The 22,262-nt window shown below is 37.9% G+C and overlaps 1 non-coding gene across 1 annotated transcript; it reads right to left on the bottom strand.

Annotated features, from left to right (window-relative positions):
* Positions 1–11,649: 11,649 nt before the first annotated feature.
* On the bottom strand, positions 11,650–11,813 carry LOC125408219 (U1 spliceosomal RNA). The gene has a single exon (XR_007234416.1). It is a non-coding gene; the product is annotated as a U1 spliceosomal RNA (small nuclear RNA).
* Between the last annotated feature and the right edge of the window lie 10,449 nt (positions 11,814–22,262).

Raw genomic sequence — 22,262 nt, forward strand, 5'->3', positions numbered from 1 at the left:
TTGAAGTAGATAGCAATTAATACAAGGTCAACAACTGGTCAGTTGCAGAGAATGAAAGACTGCAGAGATATCTCAGCCATAGATGGCATGCATATATTACTCTCCTCTTCCCATAGGTCAGAGATCATTATAGAAGAGGGTTCAGAAAGATTGTAAGAGCCAGAGACAGTGAATAACTACAAAACCCCCATCATTTTCCAGATACACAGGGCAATTGCACATATGAACTCCCAGCAATTATGACATCATGCACAAGTACTACGTAAGTTCAAGCCAGTCAAAATCCCAGCTTAGAGAGGGAGGTGTACATGAAGTCTTACTACTAGTTAGGAATTATTGGAAATTTATAACTTCTGGGCAAGGGAGAGTTAGTTTTATGTAAGTGTGTGATCCATGGTAGGTCAACCATGTTCCATGGATAGCACAAATTTGACATACAAGGTAAAAATAAAAGAGGGCACAGAATTTGGTAAACATGGGAAAGAAAGTGTAGATCTGGAAGAAATTGGAAAACAGGGTGAACATCACAAAAATACACTGCATAAATTTCTCAAAGAATTAATTGAAATAAGAGATTGCTATGATACCTACGTTTGTAGTAATATGTAGTAATCAGATATCTTTATTAGGAGCTAAGGAGTGAGGTCTGTTTTGTAGATAAGCATTTTCAAATTGATTTTATTGAGCTATACATTTTTCTCTGCTGCCCTCCCTTCATCTCCCCTCCCCTTGAACCCTCTCCCATGGTCCCAATGATCCAAATTTACTCAGGAGATCTTATCTTTTTCTACTTTCCTTGTAGATTAGATCCATGTATGTCTCCCTTAGGGTCCTCATTGTTGTCTAGGTTCTCTGGGATTGTAAATTGTAGGCTGATTTTCTTTGCTTTATGTCTAAATGCTGCTTATGAGTGAGTACATGTGAGATTTGTCTTTCTGGGTCTGGGTTACCTCACTCAATATGTTGTTTTCTAGCTCTACCCATTGCCTGCAAATTTCAAGATGTCATTATTTTTTCCTGCTGTGTAGGACTCCATTGTGTAAATGTATCACATTTTCCTTATCTGTTCTATGGTTGAGGGGCATTTTGGTTGTTTTCAGGTTCTGGCTATGACAAACAATGCTGCTATGAACATATTTAAGCACATGTCCTTGTGGTATGATTGAGTATTCTTGGGTATATACCCAAAAGTTGTATTGCTGGGTTTTCAGAAAGGTTATTTTCTAATTTTCTGAGAAATACTGATATCCGAAGGAGTTGTACTTGTTTGCACCACCAGCAATGGAGGAGTGTTTCCTTTACTCCACATCCTCTCCAGCATAAATTGCCATCAGTGTTTTTGATCCTGGCCATTTTTACAACTGTATGATGACATACATCAAATCTCAACAACAACAAATCTCAGAGTTGTTTTGATTTGCATTTCTCTGATGGCTAAGGGTGTTGAATATTTTCTTAAGTGTCTTTCAGCCATTTTAGATTCCTCTGTTGAGAGTTCTCTGTTTAGGTTTGTACTCCATTTTTAAAATTATATTATTTATTGTTTTTATCACAAGTTTTTTGAATTCTTTGTATATTTTGGACACCAGACCTCTGTCTGATGTGGGTTGGTGAAGATCTTTTCCCATTCTGTAGACTGCCGCTTTGTATTATGGACTGTGACCTTTGCTTTATAAAAGATTTTCAGTTTACAAAAGTCTTATTTATTAATTGTTTCTCTCAGTGACTGTGCTACTGGGGTTATATTTAGGAAGTGGTCTCTGGTGTCAATGCGTTCAAGTGTACTTCCCACTTTCTCCTCTATAAGGTTCAGTGTGGTTGGCATTATATTTATTTTGAGGTCTTTGATCCATTTGGACTTAAGTTTTGTGCATGGTGAAGATATAGATCTATTTTCATTCTTCTACATGTTGATATCCAGTTATGCCAGCACCATATATTAAATATGCTTTCTTTTTGTCATTTTATATTTTTTCTTCCTTATCAAAAATCAGGTGTTCCTAAGTGTGTGGATTGATATTTGGGACTTTGATTCATTTCTATTGGTCTTCCTGTCTGTTTTATGCCAATAGCAGGCTGTTTTCAGTATTATAGCTCTGTAGTAGAGTTTGAAGTCAGGGATTGTGATGCCTCCAGAAGTTCCTTTATTGTCCAGGATTGTTTTGGCTATCCTGGGTGTTTTGCTTTTACATATGAAATTGAGTACTGTTATTTCGAAGTCTGTGAAGAATTTTGCTGGGATTTTGATGGGCATTGCATTGAATCTGAAGATTGCTTTTGGTAAGATTGCCATTTTTACTACATTAATTCTACCTACCCAAAAGCGTGGGAGATCGTTCCATTTTCTGGTGTCTTCAATTAACAGAGAAATAAGGATACTGACAGATGTTATGATTCAAATGGACTTAATAGACATCTTCAGAATAGTCTATCTAAACATAAAGAAAATACTTTCTTCTCAGCACCTCATGGAACCTTCTCAGAAATTCACCACATACTAGGTAACAAAACAAACCTCAAGAGATACAAAACAATTGGAATAACCCCATATATCCTATCAGATCATCTTGGCTTAAAATTAGAATTCAACAACAACACTAATTGCAGAAAGCCCACAAACTCATGGAAATTAAACAATACTCATCTGAAGTAACAATGGGTTAAGGATGAAATAGAGGAAGAAGTAAAAGACGTCCTAAAATTCAATGAAAATGATCAGACAACATACCCAAATTCATGGGACACAATAAAAGCAGTGTTAAGAGGAAAATTCATAGCACTAAGTGCCTACATAAAAAAGCTGGAAAAATCCCACACTAGTGAATTAACAGAACATTTGAAAACTCTAGAACAAAAAAGAAGCAAACACACCCAGGAGAACTAGATGGCAGGAAATAATCAAACTGAGAGCTGAAATCAACAAAATAGAAACAAAGAAAACCATACAAAGAATCAATGAGACAAAGAGTTGGTTCTTCTAGAAAATCAACAAAATGACAAACCTTTATCTAAACTAATCAAAAGGCAGAGCGAGAAAATCCAAAATAACAAAATCAGAACTGAAAAGGCAGGCATAACAACAGACACGGAGGAAATACTTAGAATCATCAGGTCATATTTTGAAAACCTGTACTCCACAAAATCGGAAAACTTAAAGAAAATGGACAACTTTCTGGATAAATATCACTTAGGAAAATTAAATCAAGACCAGATAAGCAAATTAAATAGACCTATAAATGCTAAAGAAATAGAGTCATCAAAATCTCCCAATCAAAAAAATCCCAGGACATTATGGTTTCAGCTCAGAATTCTACAAGATTTTCAAAGAAGAACTCATACCAAATTGTTCCACACAATAGAAACAGAAGGAACATTGCCAAACTCCTTTAATGAGGCTACAATTACCCTGATTATGAAACCACAAAAAGACATTACTAAGAAAGAGAATTACAGATCAGTCTCACTCATGAACATTGATGCAAAAATACAAAATAAAATACTGGCAAATTGAATCCAAGAACACATCAGAAAAATCACTCACTATGATCAAGTGGGCTTCATCCCAGAGATGCAGGGATGGTTTAACATACGAAAATCTGTCAATGTAATCCACCATACAAACAAGCTGAAAAATAAAAACCATATGGTTATCTTATTAGATGCTGAAAAAGCCTTTGACAAAATACAACATCCCTTCATGATAAACATCTTGGAGATAGCAGGAATACAAGGAACTAACCTAAATATAATAAAGACAATATATAGCAAACCAACAGCCAACATCAAACTAAATGGAAAGAAACTCACAGTGATCCCATTGAAATCTGGAACAAGACAAAGTTGTCCACTCTTTCCATATCTATTCAATATAGTTCTTGAGGTCCTAGCTAGGATAAGACACCAAAGGGAGATCAAGGGGATACAAATCAGAAAAGAAGTCAAACTCTCACTATTTGCTGATGATATACAGCATATACATGACCATCCCCAAAAATTCTACCAAGGAACTTCTACAACCCATAAACACTTTCAGTAATGTAGCAGGATACAAGATTAACTAAAAAAAATTAGTAACCTTTTTACATAGATAACAAATGGGCTGAGAAAGATATCAGAGAAACATCACCCTTACAATAGCCACAAATAGCATAAAATATTTCAGAGTAACTCTAGCCAAACAAGTGAAAGACCTGTATGACAAGAACTTTAAATCTTTGAAGATAAGCATTTGTTATTCATTAGCAGACAGTCTATACGACAGTTGATGAAGAGTGTGCAGCATGAGAAAAGAAGCGTGAACCAAGAATGAGATCTAAAAGTGTGTTAATAGCTAAAGACCTGGAGGTAGAAGTTTCTAGAAATTCTGCTGAGATTACCTATACACAAATATAAGTAAGTTAAAATTTAAGAACATACAAGACAACAGAAGCCAGAGATGAAAATATGGCTACCTGTATGTGGTACGACTGGATGTTGGAAGAAGAGAATGAAAGTAACTTAATGGTATTTAACATCATGAAAGTCATTGTCAAACATGATGAATGTGTTTTTGGTGGTGTTATGTAAGATAATTTTATAGGCTGGAAAATTGGTTAAGAATTAATATATAAGTAATAGCAAAGAAATGGAAGACTTTGGATATACAGTAAAGGGTGGAGAAGATCAACAGACAAAGAAGAGACAAAAACAGACATTGATGCTCCTAGTTTATCATTTCTATGAAAAAAGTAAGGTAAGAGTGATTAAACTTTAAATTCCAGGATGACAGGGTGCGTTTGTGTAGAGTGGAGAAAGTTCAGCACTGGAGAGATCCATTTATTTTCCACAATCAAAAATTTACAGTTGAATCAGTCTGCATAGCTATAGGATAGCTTATAAAAGCAGAGAAAAGTATTTTTTTCTTCATGTGGTTAAACATTTTTGAGTGCATGGAATGAAGGGTAGGGAAAGAACAGGACTTGGATAAACAGTATAAATCACTAGGCTTAATACCCAAAGATCAAAAACTGGCAAACCGGTAGTCATTGTGATAATAAAGTAGAAAGGTCAAAAGATTATGGGATCTGAATCGGTTACAGAATCAGTATTGGAGGTAATGAACGGTTTGACACAACTGGAGGATAAGATACCATATGTAGGAAGTGATATGAGTGAATTCCATGTTTCAGAGGAGAGAGTAATCTGGGTGATGGACCTATGCATGCTGTTAGGATTCCAGCTTTTTATACTGACCCTGGCATTCAGGCAAACACATAGCTAGTCCCGTACATCAGGCACTCTGTAGCTGCATAGGGCTCTGCATGCATGCACAAACTTTCCCATTCTGAAGAGGTGCCAAGATCACAAAAATAAAAAGTGAAGTAACTAATAGATAGGCTGATGAACTGATCTTATCCAAGAATGGCATCACAGGGGCTTTTTTTGTTGTTGTCTTACAGTAGGTTTTTTTTTATTTTACTTTTTTTTCTGTGAAGTTTGTTTTATTGCTGTGAAGAGAAACCATGACCCTGCCATGAAATTCTTATAAAGGAAAACATTTAATTGAGGCTGGCTTACAGTTTCAGAGGTTTAGTCCATTATAGACACTGCGAGGCAGGCTTGATGCTGGAGAAGGAGGTGAAAGCTTTATATCTTGATCTACAGGCAGTAGGCAGAGAACTGACCTGAGCTTCTGAGACCTCAAAGCTCACCCCCACAGTGACAGGCTTCCTCCAACAAGACCACACCTACTCCACCAAGATTGGTCATACCCCCTAATAGTGCGCTCTTCTGGCCTTCTCAGACACTAGATATATAAGCGGTGCATAAGTTGCTCTTTCTCCAAAGGTTCTTGAGGTTCATTGTTCTTTCGAGAAGGATGTATTTTGTCTCATTTCCAGTGACCCTAGGTGGTTTTAGCTCTTAGACTAAAATAATAAATAAATAAAAATTTAAAAATGAGGCATTAAGATCATATTAGTTTTAAGAAAGACACAGGAAAATAAAGACTTGAAACATTTAGGATGTCTAGATACTAAGGAGATGGATTATAAGCTATAATTATTTCTGAAGAAACAGCCCCATTTTCAAATTTTTAGTTTGAATAAATACATTTCATAAAAGTTTTATTACTTTTAAGAAAAGTAATACAAAAGTTATATGGGTCATATGATCATGATATTGTTGTCTAAGTCAACATTGCCCTATAATTCTAGAGATCATGCATATGGTCTCCCCTACAGTTAGTTTAGTGCCTCGGAAAGTTTAAAGTGATTCTCAACGTGACAATGTGCCATTTTTGCAGCTGTCACACTGTTAAATGTTAAAATATAGAGTATGTGAAAATCAAATGGCTTCCAAATTGTATAAACTTTCCATATGCACTGATCAAAAAATAATTTCATTGTTTTAAAAGCCATTAGGAATAATGGAGACAAGTGACTTGTGACACTCGCATTTTTTTTCTGTATCCACTTTATTTCAGTACTATTTTATTTCTGTAGCTCGTATCAGTCACCCGAAGAGTTCAACACATTAAGGAGACATGCCTATTGGAAAAAGCATTATGATTAACAGTGAATGGTGAAGCCAAGGATACAGACAGATAATTTAAGTACTCCACTGAAATATAGAAATGGTTGCTACCCATGAGACGATGAGGCCGGTGTATTCAGAATGTTTCTTAAACTACAAGGCTCAAATGGTGGAATAAATCAAAGAGGCATAATTTTTAGTTGTTGAGATTTTGTTTTTAAGTGTGAAAAAACCTCAATAAGATGACTTAAGTTAAACAATTAGGATTAACCACTGAAGTCTTGACCTCATACTGCCTCAAATTGGTGACACCGTTGGAAAGGATCAGAGAGTGAGTAATGCATAAACATCCACCTGGGTGCCACAGAGGTACTGAGAGAGAATCCTTGGAATTCAATTACAGCTCCGCCCCAGACCTGGTTGGGGACAGCTGGATCTTTCTATCTCACCGGGAACTCATGTGGCAGCAGCAAGAGCTCCCCATCAGTGTACTTCCATGTCAATCACAGATAATATATGTGATGTGAATTATTTCTGCCTGTTTCCCCTGCTTTTCTCCCCATTTCCTCAATCTTTTCTGTCTTTTTAATCTCTTCTACCACTTCTATATAATTATTTATTGATCAAATACTCTTCACTAGACAATATGGTAGCATATGGATACGACATCTATCTTTGAAGACTAAGGTATATCATTGGACATTTATTACAGTCACGTTTAATTAGCAAGGCTTTGTAAAGTAGGCTAGGTATCAGAGAGATAGGAAAACAGAGGGAGAACAGGAAGATTAGAGGAGAAGACTGCAGCTCTCCCCATGCAATCCTGTGTGATTTATGGAAATGTATTCTAATGAGAGAGTGTTGCTCAGTCTGCAAGGTAAAGGAATTTGTGTGGGGTTGGCTTCCTATTTGATATTTAGCAAAAGAGAAAGGATATCATTAATCACCTTGCCTTCATTTAAATAATAATTAAGGATGCTGTCTGAAGTGGTTGCCACAGCTCCTAGGTGCACAGTGGGCCTGTTGACTACACTTAAATACACGTTTTCTGCGGCTCACATTTAGATGCCATGCTGGTCTGACAGCTGCTGCTGCACCCCAGTCAAGTATGGTGTTCCATCATTATTTTTGATGTCATGGGGCTTTTGCTGTGATGTGCATCACACTTGTGCTGGTAAGCTTGTTTATTATGCAGAATCTTGAGTTTCCACGTTGGGTTCATCATAGCTAGAGAAGTTCTAGAAGCATCTTATTTTGTTTTAAGGTACTTTTAGATCTCTTAGGTGGGAAACAGGGAACAATGTTTTAGGGTTAGTCCGGGATATATTAATACTGTCTCATTTGCTTTTAAAAAAGTAAAATGCATTTCTGGTTTTTAAAAGTAGCTATGGTACACTTGGACAGTGGCTTGTTCAAGAGGCAGAATTTAGGAATGCTATTTTGCATTATGCTATAATGAAAATGTTAGATATTAGGGACAATTTCCTTAATTCATTCTGCTGTTAATACTTAATGGGCAATTCATAATATTACATTCAACTCTGCAAAACCGTGTGTGATTAATGGTCCACCATGTGCTCAGTTTTCTATACCTGGCCACAGTCCTGGATGAGTAGCTTCATGATTTTGGATAATACCTCTTGCCTGCTTGCTTAGAAAATGGGACAGATTTAAAAAAAAGAGAGTTTTCTTTTTTGAGCAATTTTCAGTGAACTCCAATCTTGTCCATTGCTTCTTGATATGTGGACACACACACACGTGTGTGTGTGTGTGTGTGTGTGTGTGTGTTTGTGGGTGGCAAATGCCTTTACTCACTGAGCCATCTTAACATTCCAGATTATTCTTCAAATAATTCTGACACCATTTCTGTTATTGGTATTAATAATTTAACTTGCACAGCCGCTAATTCACACATGTTGCCCTACTTACAAAGTAACTGTGTGAGCTAGACGTATGGCAATATGGACAGAGTGAGCCCCATAAAGATATTCTGAATCCTAAAGGTAAATGGCCAGTGAATGGCAGATCAATAATTGGGACATGCTACTCTAAGAGTAAAACTTGTTCTTTTAAACACACTGCCAATCTTCTTCTAAATAGGACTATAATAAAGATACACAGGGCTTATTATCATTGTAATCACTTAGAATGCTATTGAAAAATTCTCAGAAATTTTTTTGTTTCATTATAATTTTTTTTTTCAAGGTAGGGTTTCTCTGTGTAGCTTTGGTGCCTCTCCTGGAACTAGCTCTTGTAGACCAGGCTGGCCTCAAACTCACAGAGATCCACCTGTCTCTGCCTCTTGAGTGCTGGGATTAAAGGTGCACCACCACCACTCGGCTTCATTACAATTTTTAATCAATCTAAGAAATGGGATAAGTAGACCTTGAACTATGGGAGAATAATTAATTGATAGTATTTATTTTAAAAGTTATTTCAACTGAGCCAGGTGGTGCTGTAGGAATTCCTACTGACAGTAGCCCTTAAATTACCTGCCCACTTGAGCTTGGCCACTTACACTATATTTGCTGATGTAGAGCACATGTCCGGCCTCTTTTCCAACTGCGGGATTCGGTTGCTGTTCTCCATTCCAGAAGAGGACTGTGATTTGTGAGTCTATCCCTAAATAAATAACCCTCTATTATACTCAATTCTGAGCTAGTGTGGGATTTCTTCAAGGCAGTGGTGGCTCATACCTTTAATCCCAGCACTTGGAAGGCAGAGGCACGCAGATCTGATCTCTGTGAGTTCTAGGCCAGCCTGGATCTACAAAGGCTAATTCCAAGACAGGCTCCAAAGTTACAGAGAAACCCTATCTCAAAAAATAAAAAAAAAGAAAAAAGAAAAAAATATTTCAACTGTATACTGAGTATTAAGTCATCATTACCCGCTAGAAGACCATGTTGCTAATTAAAGCAAAGGCATCTTATGAAGTGACAAATTTTGAAACTTCACCATATCTTCCTCATGGTAGAAGTAATGGCACAATGACTTCCTACCAACTCCTTTTCTGAGAACTTTGACCCCTACTCAGCAGCCACCTCATGTATTTTTTTGCCCCATCCGTTCACCAGTCCTTGGTGACAGTTTACCTCCTGCACATAGTCTATGCATGTTAGGTATTTTTATATTAGACTTGTTTGATGTTTTTGGACTCACACTAGAAATAATTTCCCCACAGCTTTGTGTAACTGGGTGCTGTTTTTGCACCTGTAACTCTTTGTCTCCTATTCATTCTTTCTAGTATGTTTTTCTCTATTAACTTAATATGTTGAGCATTCCTATCCAATACTTTTCCAAGGCACTCATCTCAGAAACCAAATCCCACTTTAAACTAAGAAATGCATTAACAACACAAAGTAAGTAAAAACCTAATTAGGAAAAGAGTAAAACCAAATTTAATCCACCTGGTATTTACTAATAACTGTTTAGAAGGAGCTGGCAAGAGTGAGCGCTAAGGAGCTCTGTTTGTGGAGAAATGAATAAATGATTAGGGGCTGAGGCTAGGGGAGGGAGTGGCTGAGCTCTGTAAAAAGACATTAGTCCTGGAGACCATCAGATGTTCCTGGAAGTGGGAGCATGACTTGGGCTATGTAACAAATGACATTAAGAGATTATGGTCTATGTTGTGAGAACACAAAAATTTAGAAAGCTACTCCGTGCAAATACTCTCTAAAACTGCTATGATTGTGGAATGGTGAAGAATAGCAACGATGAAATGAAAGCAGCCATCAGTAGTGGTATGAACAGAGTGGGAGAAAGCGCGTGGTCCAGAATGTTTATCAGATGCAGGAGCCTTGGTGCTAGGAGACTCTTGGCTGGGAGGATGTGGGTTCTTGAGAAGTGGGTCCTAGCAGACAACAGAGGGAAATGAGTCAAGGCCCCTTTCAAGGTCACATATGGGATGTTTATCTTATGTTTCACAACAATAGCAATATTAGAGTTATCAAGTAGTAGTGAAATTATTTTATTTCACCAAAACGTGAGGAACTGTAAAAGATCGCATCATTAGGAAGGTTGAGAACCACTGATGAAAAATACAAAGACCTCAGATGGTGTGTGCTCACAATGTGCTTTTCTAGGTGTCTGTGTGAGTCATGTAAACAAATGATATTAGGTCTAACTAGACAAGAAAAACGTAAGTACCAGGTTTATAGAATTTGATACTGAAGGTAGAGGACACCTTTACATACAAGCACTAGTAGGAACAATTGTATTTATAAAGGGTGGTTGATAACTATTGTCACCTGTGAAGCTGCCATACCTCCTTGATGCTTTAAGCAGTATTGCAATATTCTAGGAAATTTAATTTAATTTGAAACAGTAAAAGTTTCAAAACAAGTCTCCTCTTAAATTTTTTATACTAGCTCTACCTAGATCATTTTTCCTCCTTAATTGGTATGAAAAACTTAGTACTTAGCAATGGCATCTTAATCTTAGCATGGAAATTGTAAAGTCAATAGACTACCAGTTTGAACCCCCTTTGTCCAAAGTCACTGAGAAAATATTGAAATGTAATTTGTAAGGGGTTTCTAGGGCTGACTGCAGGCTCTCAGCAGAAAAGTTTGTTAAGTTACTACAAAGGAAGAAACATTTCTCCTCATCGATTAGCAAACACCAGTTCCATTATAAATATATATGCATGTTGACCTTTTAGCTTGTTTTCTGGAATACAAATTCAGTAGAGCTCTCATGCAGCTGCACATGCTGTGATAGTATTTTGGGGCACTGGAACACAAATGGGGACATCAATCTACCCTCTTCATTTGAGAGTCACTGTATGGAGCCTAATTGCTGGTTCCTCTATGGTCCCCGTGCAGAGCTTATGCTAGCCAGCAGACCTGGGGTTTAAAGATTTCTCCATAGTGAAGTTCGCAGCTTAAATGAGGAGGTTAGAATCTTGGACAAAATAAAGCAAATATTGAGTGGCTTATAATACCTTCCCCCTTTACTTGAAAAGCAAATATATGTACATTGTTAGACTACAGGATCATTGAAACAGGCTTGCACAATATAACTGTTAAGCTAAGAAGCCAACAATAAAAACAAACTCAAATTATTTTATCCATAGACAGAAAAGATTAATTTTCATTTGTGCGGTTTGAACGTCTCTTTTATTTATTTATTTTTTCTTCTCAGGGGTGAACATGCATGCAGTCTCCCACTATCACAAATTATGCAGTCGAGTTTCCCACATTTGGGGAAATCACAGGGGTCAGAACCTCCAGAGTACAATGGATCAGACTCACCCTGCGAAAGCCATCTTTGTGATCATGGTCTCTCCCCTGCCAGGTAAGTATTTGAAAGTTTTTTTTAAATGTGATGCTGCCAATCAAAATACAGACAGGGAGACTGAGTAGTAGAGCATTTGATTTAGAAAGGAGTTTTCATATTTCTTCTACCAAATTTTACCCTAGGTATTCTGTGGTCACTACACAATTGTTGCCCTCATGAACTGACATGCCCGAGTCATAATCCATGCTTTGCATCAGTCACTGTTTTCAGTGAATACTACAGCATAACCCAGGTAATCAGCTTCGAGTAGAATGATTTTGGCTCATGGTTTCAGACATGGTTCACTTGGCCCTATAGCTTTTCGATCTTGTCTGAGAGGGTGGCCTTGGAAGGGGATTTATGGTTGAACAAAGAGGTACATTTCTTGAAGAAGGCTAGAAGGAGAGTGAGAGTTGTAGCTGTAATACTTGTTTCAGGACATATACCTAGGATCTAGTTGTCTTTAACTGGATCTCACCTCGCAAATGCTCCAGCATCTCTCACTGGTGCCCTAATAAGATAACTAATCCTTTAGTGCACAGGCCCTTAGAGAAGATGTGGAGTGTAAACCATAGTAATCTCAGACTTTGTGTATACATGTGAATTCCAATTTTTGACCCAATCATGAAAACAAATTTTTAGCTCCCAACTGCCATCCCAGCTTCCATCCAGGTACACCTTCCTAAATTTCTCCCTTCCCCCTGGGGCCATAAAATTTCCCCAGCTCATCTGCCTTGCTCGCTGGGCCTGGGCTGTAGGCACATCCCAGCAGGAGACAGTTCCTGTATTTTAAAAGCCTGCCTGAGGACAGGTGGGCCCTGTGTCAGCTCAGCGACATTCCTGACCAGAAAGGGGCACTGATTTCTAGCAGACATTCATCGGAGGGGTGAGTTTGCTTCTGGCCTGCTGCAGAAGTCTGGCGAGGAGGAGTTCAGACGTTCCCTGACCCCCTTGACTCCCAGGTCACCCTGCAGTGGTGGCTCCACCCTGCTAAGCTCTCCCGCCTGCCATCCCAGCTTCTATCCAGGTACACCTTCCTATATTTCTCCCTTCCCCCTGGGGCCATAAAATTTCCCCAGCTCAGCTGCCTTGTGCACTGGGCCTGGGCTGTAGGCGCAACCTGGAAGGAGAGAGTGCCTGTGTTTCAATAGCCTGCCTTAGGAAAGGTAGGCCTTCTGTCAGTGAAGTCCCTGCCCAACAAGGAAACCTGACCCAGTACCAGAAGATCCAATAGAGAGCATTTGAAGGAAGAGATGGGTAGACGCCAAAGAAAGACCTCCTCCAACAATCTGAAAAACAACATGAAAACACCAGGTCCCAACGACCCTACAATAGAAGGACTTGAAAACGTTAATCCAGAAGAAGTGAAAAAAAGTGCCATTATGAAAGCAATAGAGTCCCTTAAACAGGATATGAATAACTCCCTTAAAGAACTGGATGAGAAGTATAACAAAAAGTTTGAAGAAATGAGTAAAGAAATGGATGAGAAGTATAACAAAAAGTTTGAAGAAATGAGTAAATTCGTAAACGATACCATGGGAAACCAAGAAAAAACAACCAAACAGGTAAAGGAAACAGTTCAAGAATTGAAAACTGAAATGGAGGCAATGAAGAAAACACAAACTGAGAACCGGCTGGATATGGAAAACCTAGGTAAACGAACAGAGACTACAGAATCAAACATAACCAATAGAATACAAGAGATAGAAGAACGAATCTCAGATTCTGAAGATACCATAGAGAAAATAAATGCTATGATCAAAGAAAATGGCAAATCCAACAAATTCTCTTCACAAAACATTCAAGAAATCTGGGACACAATAAAAAAACCAAATCTAAGAATAATAGGGATTGAAGAAGGAGAAGAATTGCAGATCAAAGACCCAGAAAATATATTCAACAAAACTATAGAAGAAAACTTTCTCAACCTAAAGAACGATATTCCTATGAAGGTTCAAAAAGCATACAGAACACCGAATAGACTGGATCAAAAAAAAAAATTCCTTCGCCATATAATAATCAAAACACAAAACATACAGATTAAAGAAAAAATATTAAGAGCTGCAAAGGAAAAAGGTCAAGTAACTTATAAAGGTAAACCTATCAAGCTTACACCGGAAATCTCTATGGAAACCATGAAAGCCAGAAGGTCCTGGATAGAGGTACTGCAGAAAGTAAGAGATCATGGATGCAAACCCAGACTACTATACCCAGCCAAGCTATCGTTCACTATCAACAGAGAAAACAAAATATTCCAGGGTAAAAATAAATTTAAACAATTCGTAGCCACAAATCCAGCCTTACAGAAAGTAATAGAAGGAAAATCGCAACCCAAGGAATCCAACATTCCCAACACTGCCTACAATAACCCAGACATCTAGCGACCCTTCACAACCACAACTCAAAGAAGAGAAACACACAAACTCTATTACATACACACACACACACACACACACACACACACACACACACACACACACACACAAATATTAACCGGAATAAACAACCACTGGTCATTAATATCACTTAATATTAATGGACTCAACTCACCTATAAAAAGGCACCGACTAAGAGATTGGATACGAAAACAGGATCCAACATTCTGCTGTTTACAAGAATCACACCTCAACCACAAAGATAGACATCTACTCAGAGTAAAGGGTTTGGAAAAGGTTTTCCAAGCAAACGTACCTAAGAAACAAGCGAGTGTGGCCATTCTAATATCTAACAAAATTGACTTCAAACTAAAATCAATCAGAAGAGATTGAGATGGACATTTCATACTCATAACAGGAACAATTCATCAGGAGGAAGTCTCAATCCTGAATATCTATGCCCCTAATATAAAAGCACCCACTTATGTAAAAGAAAAACTTTTAGAACTCAAGGCAGTCATCAAACCACACACACTAATAGTAGGAGACTTCAACAGACCTCTCTCATCAATGGACAGGTCAATAAGACAGAAACTCAAAAGAGAAATAAGATAATTACTAGAGGTAATGAATCAAATGGACTTAACAGATATCTATAGAACATTCCACCCAAATAGGAAAGAATATACCTTCTTCTCTGCAGCTCATGGAACCTTCTCAAAAATTGACCACATACTCGGTAACAAAGCAAACTTCCACAGATACAAAAAAAATTAGTAACCACCTGTGTCTTGTCGGATCATCATGGAATAAAGTTAGAATTCAATAACAATTTCAACACCAGAAGGCCTACAAACGCGTGGAAGTTGAACAGTCAACTACTGAATCATCCCTGGGTCAAGGAAGAAATAAAGAAAGAAATTAAACTCTTCCTTGAATTTAATGAAAATAAAGACACAACATACTCAAACATATGGGACACAATGAAAGCAGTGCTAAGAGGAAAGTTCATAGCACTAAGTGCCAAATTAAAGAAAACAGAGAAAGCACACATTGGAGACTTAACAGCACACCTGAAAACTCTGGAAAAAAAAGAAGCTGATTAACCCAGGAGGAGTATAAGACTGGAAATAATCAAACTGAGGGCTGAAATCAACAAAATAGAAACAGAGAAAACAATCCAAAGAATCAATGAATCAAAAAGCTGGTTCTTGGAGAAAATCAACAAGATTGACAAACCCCTATCCAAACTAATCAAACGGCAGAGAGAGAACACTCAAATTAATAAGATCAGAAATGAAAAAGCGGACATAACAACAGACACAGAGGAAATTCAGAGAATCATTAGATCTTACTATGAAAGTTTATATGCCACAAAGTTGGAAAATGTACAAGAAATGGATTGGTTTTTAGATAAGTACCATTTACCAAAGTTAAATCAAGACCAGTTGAACAATCGAAATAGACCTGTTAGTTACAAAGAATTAGAAGCTGTTATCAAAAACCTCCTGACCAAAAAAAGCCGAGGGCCAGATGGTTTCAATGCAGAATTCTACCAGAACTTCCAAGAAGAGCTGATACCTATACTCCTTAAGGTATTTCACAATATAGAAACATCAGAGTCATTGCCAAACTCTTTTTATGAAGTTATAGTTACCCTGATACCAAAACCGCATAAAGACACAACCAAGAAAGAGAATTACAGGCCAATCTCACTCATGAACATCGACACAAAAATTCTCAACAAAATCCTGGCAAACCGAATACAAGAACACATTAGAAAAATTATCCATTATGATCAAGTAGGCTTCATCCCAGAGATGCAGGGCTGGTTCAACATACACAAATCTATTAATGAAATCAATCATATAAATAAACTGAAAGAAAAAAACCATATGATCATTTCATTAGAGGCTGAAAAAGCATTTGACAAAATTCAACATCCCTTTATGATAAAGGTGTTGAATAGATTGGGGATACAAGGATCATACCTAAATATAATAAAAGCTATTTACAGCAAGCCGACAGCTAACATCAAATTGAATGGAGAGAAACTCAAAGCCATTCCATTGAAATCAGGAACATGACAAGGCTGTCCACTCTCCCCATACCTCTTCAATATAGTGCTTGAAGTTCTAGCAATAGCAATAAGACAACATAAGGGGATCAAGGGGATTTGAATTGGAAGGAAGAAGTTAAACTCTCGTTATTTGCAGATGATATGATAGTATACATAAGCGACCCCAAAAACTCTACCAAAGAACTCCTACAGCTGACAAACACCTTTAGTATTGTGGCAGGGTACAAAATCCACTCCAAAAAATCAGTTGCCTTCCTATACACAAAGGATAAAGAAGCAGGGAGGGAAATCAGAGAAACTTCACCTTTCACCATAGCCACAAATAGCATAAAATATCTTGGGATAACTCTGACCAAGGAAGTGAAAGACCTATTTGACAAGAACTTTAAGTCTTTGAAGAAAGAAATTGAGGTAGATAACAGAAAATGGAAAGATCCCCCCTGCTCTTGGATTGGGAGGATCAACATAGTAAAAATGGCAATTCTACCAAAAGCAATTTATAGATTCAATGCAATCCCCATCAAAATTCCATCAAACTTCTTCACAGACCTTGAGAGAACAATAATCAATTTTATATGGAAAAACAAAAAACTTAGGATAGCCAAAACAATCTTATATAATAAAGGAACTTCTGGATGTATAACCATACCTGACTTCAAACTCTTACACAGCTACAGTATTGAAAACAGCTCGGTACTGGCATAAAAACAGAGAAGTCGAACTATGGAATCGAATAGAAGACCCAGATATTAACCCACAACCCTATGAACACTTGATTTTCAACAAGGGAGCTAAAGGTATACAATGGAAGAAGGAAAGCATCTTTAACAAATGGTGCTGGCATAACTGGATGTCAACCTGTAGAAGAATGAAAGTAGATCCATATCTATCACCATGCACAAAACTCAAGTCCAAATGGATTAAAGACATCAACATTAATCTGACCACTTTGAACCAGATAGAAGAGAGAGTGGGAAGTAGTCTACCAGATATAGGCACAGGAGACCACTTCCTAAGTAGAAACCCAGTAGCACAGACAATAAGAGAATCAATGAATAAATGGGACCTCCTGAAACTGAGAAACTTCTGTAAAGCAAAGGACACCATCAGTAAGACAAAAAGTCTACCTTCTGACTGGGAGAAGATCTTCACCAACCCCTCATCAGACAAAGGCCTGATCTCCAGAATATACAAAGAACTCAAGAAACTAGACACTAAAACTCTAATTAACCCAATTAAAAAATGGGGTGCTGATCTGAACAGAGAATTCTCAACAGAAGAACTTCGAATGGCCAAAAGACACTTAAGGTCTTGCTCAACATCCTTAGCAATCAGGGAAATGCAAATCCAAACAACTATGAGATACCATTTTACACCGGTCAGATTAGCTAAAGTCAAAAACACCAATGATAGCCTGTGCTGGAGAGGATGTGGAGAAAGGGGAACTCTCATCCATTGTTGGTGGGAATGCAAACTTGTTCCGCCACTGTGGAAATCAGTGTGGCGGTTTCTCAGGAAACTGGGAGTCAACCTCCCTCATTACCAGCAATTCCATTCTTGGGAATATACCCAAGAGATGTCCTATCATATCACAAAAGCATTTGTTCAAATATGTTCATAGCAGCACTATTTGTAATAGCCAGAACCTGGAAACAACCTAGGTGCCCCTCAATAGAAGAATGGTTAAAGAAGCTGTGGAACATATATACATTAGAGTTTTACTCAGCGGTAAAAAACAATGACATCTTGAATTTTGGAAGCAAATGGATGGACAAAGAAAACGCTTTACTGAGTGAGGTAACCCAGACCCAAAAAGAGGAATATGGTATGTATTCACTCATAAGTGGATTCTAGCCATAATTAAAGGTCTTTGTGCCTATTATTCATGATCCTAGAGAAGCTAAATAATAAGGTGAACCTGAAGAAAATCATGTAGTTTTTCTCCTGGAGATTGGAAGTAGACAAGAGTGCCAGGCAACCTCGGGTGCATGGGTGGTTGGGAGGCTTGTTGGAAGGGGAGAGGGTTAGAGAAAAGGGAGTAGGGTAGGAATGGGGAAAGCTCGGGTTTTGGGATGGGGGGGAGGGAGGAAGGATGGATATGGGAGCAGGGAAGTATATATTTCAACTAAGGGAGTCATTTTAGGTTTTACCAGAGACTTGATTATAGAGGGGATCCCAGGTCCAAGGAGAGATTCCCCAGACTGTTCTCTAGACAGAGGAGAGGGTGCCTGAACCAGCCTTGGCCCATCACCATACTGATGAATATTTTGCGTATCACCATAGAACCTTCATCTCTCAATGGATGGAGATAGAGACAGAGACCCACATTGGAACACCGGACTTAACTCCCTAGGTCCAAATGTGGAGCAGAAGGAGGGAGAACATGAACAAGAAAGGCAGGACCGTGAGGAGTGAGTTCACCCACTGATACAATGAGACTGATCTAATGAGAGTTCACCCTGGCCAGTTGGACTGGGACTGAACAAGCACGTGATCCAGCCAGATTCTCTGAAGGTGGCCGGGTTTTCTGAATGTGGCTGGCACGAAGTCTTTCTGAAAAGCCCTTGACAATGACACTGGGACTTGTTTCCTATGCATATACTAGATTTTTGGCATCCAGTCTGTTTGGATGCTCACCTTCCTGGACCTGGAGGGAGGGGGGGAGGAACTTGAACTTCCTACAGGGCAGGAAACCCTGATGCTCTTAGGGATGGGAAGGGAGGAGGAGAGGGAGAGGGGGGAGTGGGAGGGTGTTGGGAGGAGGGGCGGAAATGGAATCTTTTATAAATTAATAAACTTTTATAAATTAAAATATAAATAAAAAAATTTTACCACTCGAATTGTCACACAAAAAACAGATTCTGTAGAAGTTAAAAATCATTCTACTGTACTCTACAGTCAGTGTAATGTTGAGGAATTTCAATAATTTGGAGAAAAATAATTATTTTTTTCACCTCATCATGGCTGAGATCTCTGTCACAAAAGACATTTTCAAGAGAAAACACATAAAATTATCTAATGTTTTTGTGATATGGATGTCTTCAGAATAACCAAAGGATTGGGCAAGCCTGTGTGTGTTTACGTCAGTTGATAAAGGTGACAACTGTGAAGAGGTGGGGATGGACACAGACAGACTGAAATGCTAATATACAGTGAGAGGAGCTTTGCAAGGCCTTCATGTTCCATCTTTTCTCTCTATCCCTGTGTCTTTAAGACAGGATCATTCTTCTCTTCATATAAATTAGATACTCTCATGAAAGGACCTTATGTGTAATGCCAGTTGATTTTATAGTCTGCTTCAGAGCAGAGAACTCTTTCTGAGTTTATGGTCTTTTTTTGGGAATATGGATGTTGGGAGGGAGTGAGTGGCCTTCTTCATTTGATTTTCTTCCATACTAAGGTGACATATTTTGATGTAGCATGCTCTAAACTTTATCATTAATCTCTCTGTCTTAATTTACTTCTCTAGAATACATGGACATAGTGTAATCTATTTCTTAGGTTCATTATGGAGATTAAACTTGTTAATTATGTAAATATACAGCTATACACAAAGCCACTGAATCATCTTGATGTATAGCATTATTATTTATTATTGCAACACTACTATGATTCTATTACCTATTTAATAAATGCCTAAGAACTTTATAGTTTTAAAATTGCTTTATTTTATTTACGCAAGATAGCATAGAATAAAAGACAAACAAAAATCCTTGCTTTCATTCTAACAGGGATTATCCAAAATGCATGATGAGATACTATCAAGATAAGCAAAGCATGAAAAGTTGATAGAGTCGAGGGTTCTATATTTATTTATTTAATTGTTTATGATAGTCTTGCTATGTAGTCCAGGATAGCCTTGAACTGGTGATCATGTGACAGCCATCTAAGTGATGGGATTAAAGGCCTGTGCCTAAGCACATGACTTGTGATTTCTGTTCTTCAAAATATGGTGGTCAGGGCAAGTGAGAAGTGAATATCTGACAATGATAGTGCATAATGAACTGAGAGTAAATCTCATGGGGCTTACTGGTAGAGAAACATTCCTGACCATGGGGAAACACTGATGCACGATACTCAGAAGAAAGTCAGGAGATAGGGAAATGAATGTACAGGAAAAGAGGTAAGGATGTTATAGAGCTGTGGACGGCATTGTACAAACACTGGGCCTTTAACTGAGTGAAATGGGAGATATTAAAGGATTTTGAACATAAGAACGAATTTATTTGACTTGTAAGTTTTCCAGGGCTTTCTGTTGCTGCAATGTAGAGAATTCACAAAAGCAAGAATACATTGGAAGATGTCGTAGTCATCTAGATACGGTGTAATGACAGCACTTGACTAGAGAGTTGTAGGAAATATTTGGTACTGGAAGTGTGAAGAAGCTGTAGGTTATAGATTTTGGATAGGAAAATGTTAGCATTTACTGTTTGATAAGATAGGTTCTCTCTCTCTCTCTCTTTCTCTCTCTCTCTCTCTCTCTCTCTTTCTCTCTCTCTCTGTGCTTGCGTGTGTGTGCTTATGTGTGTGATTCTAGAGAGAGGAAGAGAGAGAGAGAGAGAGAGAGAGAGAGAGAGAGGCAAATGAGACCTCAAGGTTTTTTAGTCTGAGTACTTAGAAGATCAAGGCTGCATTTCACTAAGCAAAAATAGTAGGAAGTTTAGAGGAACACGGTAACTTTGTGGGTATAGTTAGAGCTTGCTATGCTTGTCATGTATGTGGAGATTGTGAGTAGTAATTTGAGGTGGAGAAGCTAGGTTCTGACTGAATAATGAATTTGGAAATGAAGATAAGTGCCTTGGGACTGGAGAAGATACCGAAGAGGTGGGTGGAGAGAGAAAACAGATGATTTCTAGAGAGTGAGCCATGGGCTTTCTCAATCAATAAGAGGTGGATTAGGACAGGAGGAATTTCAGGCAGACAGAAATGTTCATTTCAAGATATAATAAAGGTGGGTGCAGAATTTTAGAAATGATGGTAAGGAGTAATGAACAATTATATCAAACACTGCTGACAAGTTAGATAGGAAAGAAACTGAAAATCATGTGGCTTTAGGAATGATGAAATCTCAGTAATAGAAAGAGGAGTTTTAGGTGGGTGGCAGAGGCCAGAAGAATCGCTAGTAAACAAAACCTTGATACTGCAAAGAAGGGCACATCATCTAGACCTGAAGGGCACATCGCCTAGACCTGAAGAGCACATTACCTAGACGTGAAGGGCACAGCACCTAGACCTGAAGGTCTACTGAAAGACAGAGGAGTTGCCCTTACCTAGGACCATGAACAACTAATTAATAGTAATGAAGGAGAAGAAAGGAAAATAAGTAGGTCTAGTGTTAAACCTGCACATTCATGTTTCTTGGCTTTTCTTGGTGAAGAGAACTCTCTCCCAGTTGCTCTATAATTAGTATTTCATCAAAGATGATGTTTAAAAAAATCTAAAGATAAAAACTACAGCTTTGAAGGGAACATTAAGGTAGCGAAGTAGTGCTTTCCCAGTGATATAGAGAATCGCCAAAAGGCATAAGGTCCTGAGTTTAATGAAGTGTGTAAATCTAGAGGGTTTGTGACTTGAATTATTTTCACATATGTTTTTATTTGACTCATAGCACAGGTTTTGTCGGGTTCCATTTTTTTTTTTTGCTTTTTTTCCCTTTTTTTTCTGTTCCCATTTTTTATTAAACCCTTTTCCAGCATTTAGAAATTTACTGAGTAAGCTGGTGACTTTTATGACATCATCAATGAGGGGCACAAATCACTGAAAGGAGAAAGAATGAAAAGCAGAAGACTACCATTTAATTATGCAAATGCAACTGCAAAATAACCAGACTACATTTTTTTAGACATAAACTAGTATTACTATTTAATCACGAGTGATCCTGCCTTGCAAATTCATTTTACAGAACAGTCAAGTCTTTAGTGACTCTTGATATAGGAGGAGTGACATTAGGTCACAAGATTTGGGATTGTTACTGATTTCTCCGAAAAGAGTTAATTTGAATAATGATAGGAAGTAGTTGT

This window comes from Myodes glareolus, chromosome 8 (genome assembly GCF_982192425.1).
Source record: "Myodes glareolus chromosome 8, mMyoGla1.1, whole genome shotgun sequence".
NCBI classification, from domain to species: Eukaryota; Metazoa; Chordata; class Mammalia; order Rodentia; family Cricetidae; genus Myodes; species Myodes glareolus.